The following is an 8915-nucleotide window of genomic DNA, read 5'->3' on the forward strand; positions in this document are numbered from 1 at the left end:
TAGTCTATAGTCTAGTCTATAGTCTAGTCTATAGTCTAGTCTATAGTCTAGTCCATTGTCTAGTAGAAAGTCTAGTCTATATGCTAGTCTATATTCTACTCTATAGTGTAGTCTATAGTCTAGTCTGTGGTCTAGTTTATAGTCTAGTCTATAGTCTAGTCTATAGTCTAGTCTATAGTCTACTATATAGTCTAGTCGATAGTCTAGTCTATAATCTGGCCTATAATCTAGTGTATAGTATAGTCTAGAGTCTATAATATAGTCTATTCTATTGTTTAGTCTATAATCTAGTCTGAAGTCTAGTCTATAGTCTACTCTATGGTATTGTCTATATTCTAGTGTAAAGTTTAATCTATAGATAGTCTATAGTCTGGTCTGTAAAATAGTCTATAGTCTAGTCTAGTCTAATGTGTAGTCTATTCTATATTATTCTAGTCAATAGCCTATTTGGTAGTCTAGTCTATAGTCTATTCTATAATCTATTCTGTAGTTTTGTCTACAGTCTAGTTTATAGACTAGTTTATAGACTAGTTTATAGTCTAGTCTATAGTCTAGCATATAGTCTAGTCTATAGTCTAGTAAATTCTATAGTCTAGTCTATTGTCTATTATATAGTATAGTCTATAGTATTGTCTTCAGTCTATGTGTGTTTGTTTTTATTCAGTTTTATTTTTCGCTTTGAAACTTATTTGCTTTTAATAGTTATCTACAAGATTTTAAATTTATTTATTTGTAAGTTTCTATTTTCTTCAGTTCCTTCCTTCTTTCCGTTTAGGCTCTAGATTTATTTGTTTATAACAAAATGTTATATTTCCTGTGCTGTGACAACTATTTTTTGCTAAGAGCATTTTCTTTTTTGCTCCAAAAAAGTAGCCAAAACTTTCCAAATGCTTGCATTTTATTTGATTTTGAGTTATATTCCTTTTTTTTCAGTTGTGTTAAATGATTTATGAAATTTGAATAGAATTTGTCAGAAAAGTTTTTGAAGAATAAATGATGACACATGTAGGACTATTTATTTGATCATTTTAAGTTTTTTTGTTTAAAGAAAATAGTGCAAATTGCGAGTTGCTTTGGGGAATGTGGAGATGGTTTTCATATGTTGTGGATGTGATATAAATATTGTGCTAAAATGACATCAATATTGGGTCATAATAGAAATTCTAATGAATTTCTGTCATAAATCAAAGAGAAATAAGTAACAGATTGTAAATTTTGTTAAATTTTTAAAATAAGATAAGAAAGAATTTATCTTATCTTCATAAGGGTATATCTTAAGGGACTTTGAAATAGTTCTGTCAGTTATAGTTTTACAAATCTCGACAACATTCAAATTTAGTTTTAACAAGATGTGCAGTCAAACCAAAACTAAGCCCACATATTAACCCATAAACCATTTTTTTAAACCTTTAAAATTGTCAGTCAAAGTTTTTTCTTTTATTTCATTTCATTTAACATTTGTAGGCCTTAAAGATATTGAAATGTGTGAAGATGGAATGTATAAAGTTTACATCAAAATGAAATATTGAGCAGCTAGAGAGCGAGGGAAAAGAAACATACAATTCTTACTGTTAAAATTTGTATATCCTTTCGTTATGGTAGACATGTGTGAGAATATACATATGTATGTGTGGGAATATTTGCTAAAAGGACTTTTGAATAATAAATGAGTTTTAATAAAGTTTCTTGAAAATGGTCGTAAATATTATCACATATTCTTATTTAAAACACACATACCAATGCAGAAACTGTAAAGCATAACTTTAGGCAGATAAATCATAACCCAGCAAATAATGCTAAAGAAAATTTACAAAAAAAAATCTTTAAAAACTACAGAAAAATCAATCTAGGAAAGGAATGGTAACTACACCTACACATCTTTTTTGAATCAAAATTTTTCGGTTGTATACATTTTTCTTATATTTAATAAAAAATTTTCCTTATAATTTCTTTTGTTTAAACATTTTTTTACACAATTTTAAATACCAATAATTACTTTGTATTAAAAAAAAATTTCAATAATATTATAAATGATTTCTTCATTCATATTTTGAAAGAGTTTCTTTTATATTTATGACCTCTTATGTAAAATGTATACAACTTTATTTGATGGTAAAACACAAACACTAGAGCAGACCAGGAAGAAATGAAATATTTACGATATTGCAGACATTAAAAATGAAGCGAAGTTATTAAATGATGAATAATAATCAGAAGAAAAGAAAATAGCGAATGATTAATATTTGCAAAAAAAAAAATATATTATGATAAATTACATGCACATATACATATATACATTGTATATAGAAACATCATATGTGTATAATTTACTTACATTCCTTTTACTTATATAAAATAATACACTTTACACCAGATTATAGACTAGACTCGACTAGAGACCACACTATAAAATAGTCCATCAAATAGACTATAGCATATATTATAGATTAAACATAAGACTAAATCACAGATTCAAAACTAGACTAGGGTATATAATACACTAAAGACAAGGCTGAAAACAAGATAAAAGACTAGACTACAGAATAAACGAAAGACTCGATTAAAGACTAGAATAAGACTAGACTGTAGTAAAGACTATGGAATACACTATAAATTGGATTGCAGACTAAACTATAAGATAGGTTATAGACCAGACCATAGAGTTGACTTCACTAAAAACTTGACTATAGACTAGACTATCGACTAGACTAGAAACTATGATAAAGACTACACTATTACATAGACTAAACTAAATATTAGACTGTAGATTAAGGTCTGTACTATAGACTATGCTACAGAGTAGACTTAAGACTTGACTACAGATCAGACTATAGACAAGACTAGATCATAGACTAGCTTGAAGACTAGAATTGGACTAAAGACTAGACCATAGACTAGACTTAAGACTAGACCATAGACTGGACTAAAGAATAGACTATAGACTAGACTATAGACTAGACTATAGACTAGACTATATACTAGACTATAGACTAAACTATAGACTATATACTAGACTATAGACTAAACTATAGACTGGATTAAAGACTAGACTATAGAGTATACTATAGACTAGACTATTACAGAATACAGACTAGACTGTAGGCTAAACTATAAACTAGAGTATAGACTATAGTATAGACTACAGTGTAGACTGGGCTATAGACTAGACTATAGACTAGACTACAGACTAGACTATAGACTAGACTACAGACTAGACTATAGACTATACTATAGACTAGACTATAGACTAGACTATAGACTAGACTATAGACTAGACTATAGACTAGACTATAGACTAGACTATAGACTAGACTATAGGCTAGACTATAGACTACACTATAGACTAGACTATAGACTAGACTAGACTATAGACTAGACTAGACTATAGACTAGACTATAGACTAGACTAGACTATAGACTAGACTAGACTATAGACTAGACTAGACTATAGACTAGACTAGACTATAGACTAGTCTATAGACTAGACTATAGACTAGACTATAGACTAGACTATAGACTAGACTATAGACTAGACTATAGACTAGACTATAGACTAGACTATAGACTAGACTATAGACTAGACTATAGACTAGACTATAGACTAGACTATAGACTAGACTATAGACTAGACTATAGACTAGACTATAGACTATAGACTAGACTATAGACTAGACTATAGACTAGACTATAGACTAGACTAGACTAGACTATAGAGTAGACTATAGACTAGACTATAGACTAGACTATAGACTAGACTATAGACTAGACTATAGACTAGACTATAGACTAGACTATAGACTAGACTATAGACTAGACTATAGACTAGACTATAGACTAGACTATAGACTAGACTATTAGACTAGACTATAGACTAGACTATAGACTAGACTATAGACTAGACTATAGACTAGACTATAGACTAGACTATAGACTAGACTATAGACTAGACTATAGACTAGACTATAGACTAGACTATAGACTAGACTATAGACTAGACTATAGACAAGACTATAGACTAGACTATAGACTAGACTATAGACTAGACTATAGACTAGACTATAGACTAGACTATAGACTAGACTATAGACTAGACTATAGACTAGACTATAGACTAGACTATAGACTAGACTATAGACTAGACTATAGACTAGACTATAGACTAGACTATAGACTAGACTATAGACTAGACTATAGACTAGACTATAGACTAGACTATAGACTAGACTATAGACTAGACTATAGACTAGATATAGACTAGACTATAGACTAGACTATAGACTAGACTATAGACTAGACTATAGACTAGACTATAGACTAGACTATAGACTAGACTATAGACCTGACTATAGACTAGACTATAGACTAGACTATAGACTAGACTATAGACTAGACTATAGACTAGACTATAGACTAGACTATAGACTAGACTATAGACTAGACTAGACTAAACTATAGACTAGAGTATAAACTAGAGTGTAGACTAGACTAAAGACTAAACTATAGACTAGACTATAGACTATACTATAGACTAGACTATAGACTAGACTATAGACTAGACTATAGACTAGACTGTAGACTAGACTGTAGACTAGACTATAGACTAGACTATAGACTAGACTATAGACTAGACTATAGACTAGACTATAGACTAGACTATAGACTAGACTATAGACTAGACTATAGACTAGACTATAGACTAGACTATAGACTAGACTATAGACTAGACTATAGACTAGACTATAGACTAGACTATAGACTAGACTATAGACTAGACTAAAGACTAGACTATGGACTAGACTATAGACTAGACTATAGACTAGACGATAGACTAGACTATAGACTAGACTATAGACTAGACTATAGACTAGACTATAGACTAGACTATAGAGTAGACTATAAACTAGACTATAGACTAGACTATAGACTATACTATAGACTAGACTATAGACTAGACTATAGACTAGACTATAGACTAGACTATAGACTAGACTATAGACTAGACTATAGACTAGACTATAGACTAGACAATAGACTAGACTATAGACTAGACTATAGACTAGACTATAGACTAGACTATAGACTAGACTATAGACTAGACTATAGACTAGACTATAGACTAGACGATAGACTAGACTATAGACTAGACTATAGACTAGACTATAGACTAGACTATAGACTAGACTATAGACTAGACGATAGACTAGACTATAGACTAGACTATAGACTAGACTATAGACTAGACTATAGACTGGACTATAGACTAGACTATAGACTAGACTATAGACTAGACTATAGACTAGACTATAGACTAGACTATAGACTAGACTATAGACTAGACTATAGACTAGACTATAGACTAGACTATAGACTAGACTATAGACTAGACTATAGACTAGACTATAGACTAGACTATAGACTAGACTATAGACTAGACTATAGACTAGGCTATAGACTAGAATATAGACTAGACTATAGACTAGACTATAGACTAGACTATAGACTAGACTATAGGCTAGACTATAGACTAGACTTTAGACTAGACTATAGACTAGACTATAGACTAGACTATAGACTAGACTATAGACTAGACTAGACTATAGACTAGACTATAGACTAGACTATAGACTAGACTATAGACTAGACTATAGACTAGACTATAGACTAGACTATAGACTAGACTATAGACTAGACTATAGACTAGACTATAGACTAGACTATAGACTAGACTATAGACTAGACTATAGACTAGACTATAGACTAGACTATAGACTAGACTATAGACTAGACTATAGACTAGACTATAGACAAGAATATAGACTAGACTATAGACTAGACTATAGACTAGACTATAGACTAGACTATAGACTAGACTATAGAATAGACTATAGACTAGACTATAGACTAGACTATAGACTAGACTAGACTATAGACTAGACTATAGACTAGACTATAGACTAGACTATAGACTAGACTATAGACTAGACTATAGACTAGACTATAGACTAGACTATAGAATAGACTATAGAAGAGACTATAGAATAGATTATAGAATAGACTATAGTATAGACTATAGAATAAACTATAAAATAGATTATAGAATACTATAGACTAGACTATTATGGCTAGCTAACTAACTTACTTGTACTTACACTCTCTCTTACAGATAATGTTTTGAGTAGGTGAAGTATATCCCAATCGGTTTCATCTGAGTCTTTGTTCAAAGACGAAGAATATTAAAAATAATTAATAACTTTGTTGAAAGTTTCTCGTTAAAAATCGTCAAATATAATATAAATCAAAAGGAATATCAAAATTCCTTTATAAACTTTAATGGCTCTATTAAATTCTCTGTAAATAATTAAAGAATATGATAAATTTCCATATTGAAATAGATCGTTATTTGCCCTTGTCCCTTTTAGAAAATTTGTTTTTTTTTTTGGTTAAAAAGATACTCAACATAATTGCTCTATATTTTGAGCAAAAATTAAAAACTTGTTTGCCAAATACTCTAATATATTTTTCGGAGAAATTCTTTTCCGTTTGCTGCATGCCCGATTTCAACATAAGAATAGTTTAATTTTATGTTGCAACAACCTTATCAGTTTCTCGGTTATGGCAAGTAAGTTAGTTTATGTTTCTCTATGTTTTTTTTTTATTTTAAAGGTCTGGCTGCCATAAAATTTTGATTGTGATGATGATGACGATGTTTTTGTTGTTGATATGTGTGGCATGCCATGTTAAGACTGCCAAAGTACTTTTTAAAGTAAATTTTTTGTTGTTGGTTTTTTTTTTAACAAAATTTAACAAAACAGACACCTACATGGGTGTATAACTTTGAAACAAAACACTGTTGTTGCCTGCTCTTCCGCAGGTTTCACAGTTTGTTTTTTTTTGTTGCTTTTGCTTCCTTTGTGCCGCTTTTTCTGTGGAGGTTTTCTTTTGGCATATGTGTTGTGGGTTTAGGTTCCATTTTTTTGCGAAATTATGAGCCGGCATAGACAATTTGAGAGGTTTTAAAGCATGGAAAATATTAAAGGCAGACGAACATATATACTGCCACAGACATAAGGGAAACCTGAACATGTTTATGTGGGTGTTTTAGATTATTTTCGTGTCTTTTCGGCTTTAAATTTTGTTGTTCATTTCAAAATTTTGTAGAATATTTAAGAAAAACTAATAGATTTTCCTTAATTGTATCGATTTAAAATGCAATTTTAACAAAAAATTTTGTTAAATAAGTTAAAAAGTGATTTTTATAATTTTGTCATACTAGACGTATGATTAATATTAATTACAAGGTGATGTGGGATAATTGCTTATAAATTTGGTATTTGTTAAGGGATTTGAAAAATTTTAAAAACTAATGAAAGCTAAGAGTTTAAGCTTTAATATAAAGTTATTTTATTATTTTGAAGTCATAATATGTTTATTGAAAATTTCAAGATTTTCACAAATTTTGTAATTTTCTTTTGACTAATATTAAGAAAATTCAGATTAAACATTTAGGAGCTTATTTCAGCTGTTGTAGTCTTAATAATTTATTAATTTTTTAATAAAATTTTATACACTTTTAACTTTTACTTTGATTTACGTTTCAGTTTTCCACCTGTTTCTCAACAGCTTTGCAATGTTTAAGAAACAGGTGGCTAATACAAATATCTATTTTATTAATGTGTTTAAATTATATCAGTTTCATCTTTTAGAGATATATTTTAATGAACATTATATTATTTCAAAATATTTTACTTAATAAAACCAGAGCAGCCAGTTTTCTACATAAACTAATGAAATTAACAACAAAAAAGTGAAACTGAAAAAAAAACTTGAAAAAAAACTATAATACAAGGAAGATAAAGTCATAATTGGTAACTAACCAAAAATAGTTTGTTTCAAAAGACTAGTTTAAAAGTCATTAAAATGATAAATGTAAAAGATTGATAAGAAACTACAATAAAATGAAAGTTAATTTCACTTTTTTGGGATAAACTAAAAAAACGATTAAGCGACTTTTTGCTATAGGCTACTAGGTAATGAAAATAACAACTAAATAAAGATACTAAACTAAATAAAAAACAACAAAAAAATCCTTAAAATTATAGAAAATTAAATTTAAAAGAAATTTGTTCTACAAGACGTATGATTAATATTAATTTCTAGGTTAAATGAGAAAATCAGCTATAACTTGAATAATAGTTAAAGGTTTTAAAAAATTCTTTCAGCAAATGAAACTGCACAACATTGGCTCTCAACTATATTGACAATAATTTTTTGAAAAATTATTCAAAATCTAAAACACAACAAAATTCTTTTCCCAATAAAAATTTTCAAATAAATGCAAATATTTTAATAAATATTTAAACATGAAGCTAAATAAATCGTTAGAAAATATTCCATCATCAGGTGTAAAATCAATATTTTCATTGACAAATTGTTTTTTATATCCATGTATTTGCATATGTTAGAAATCAGTGGAATAACGTTATCCTCACAAAATCTGTTTTGCCACAAAAATAAACCGAAATCAACAGCAACGAACATTAAATAATTTCCAATTCAACAACATAAGGATTAGCAATTTAATGCAAACAATATCCTTTTTTAAGCCGCAACATAGTAGTGCGACATATTTAAAACAAATAGTAGGACATACAAGAGCTTAAAATGAAACAAAGCAATGAACATGTGTTATATGGAGACAAAGTGAGTGATAATCCGTAATGAAACAAAAACTAAACTCAAATAGTACTAGAACAGAGTTAGAACGGAAAAAGAACAGAACTGGAACAAAGTTAGAACAGAACTAGAACCAGAACTAGAACAGAACTAGAATAGAACTAGAACAGAACTAGAACAGAACTAGAACAGAACTAGAACAGAACTAGAACAGAACTAGAACAGAACTAGAACAGAACAGA

General features: G+C 29.2%; 1 protein-coding gene across 1 annotated transcript in view; it reads left to right on the top strand.

Moving 5' to 3' along the window:
• LOC111680746 (putative uncharacterized protein DDB_G0277255) overlaps positions 1–8915 on the top strand; it is a 40032-nt gene that overhangs the window by 1373 nt on the left and 29744 nt on the right. The window lies entirely within an intron of this gene.

This window comes from Lucilia cuprina, chromosome 3, assembly GCF_022045245.1.
Source record: "Lucilia cuprina isolate Lc7/37 chromosome 3, ASM2204524v1, whole genome shotgun sequence".
Lineage (NCBI taxonomy): Eukaryota > Metazoa > Arthropoda > Insecta > Diptera > Calliphoridae > Lucilia > Lucilia cuprina.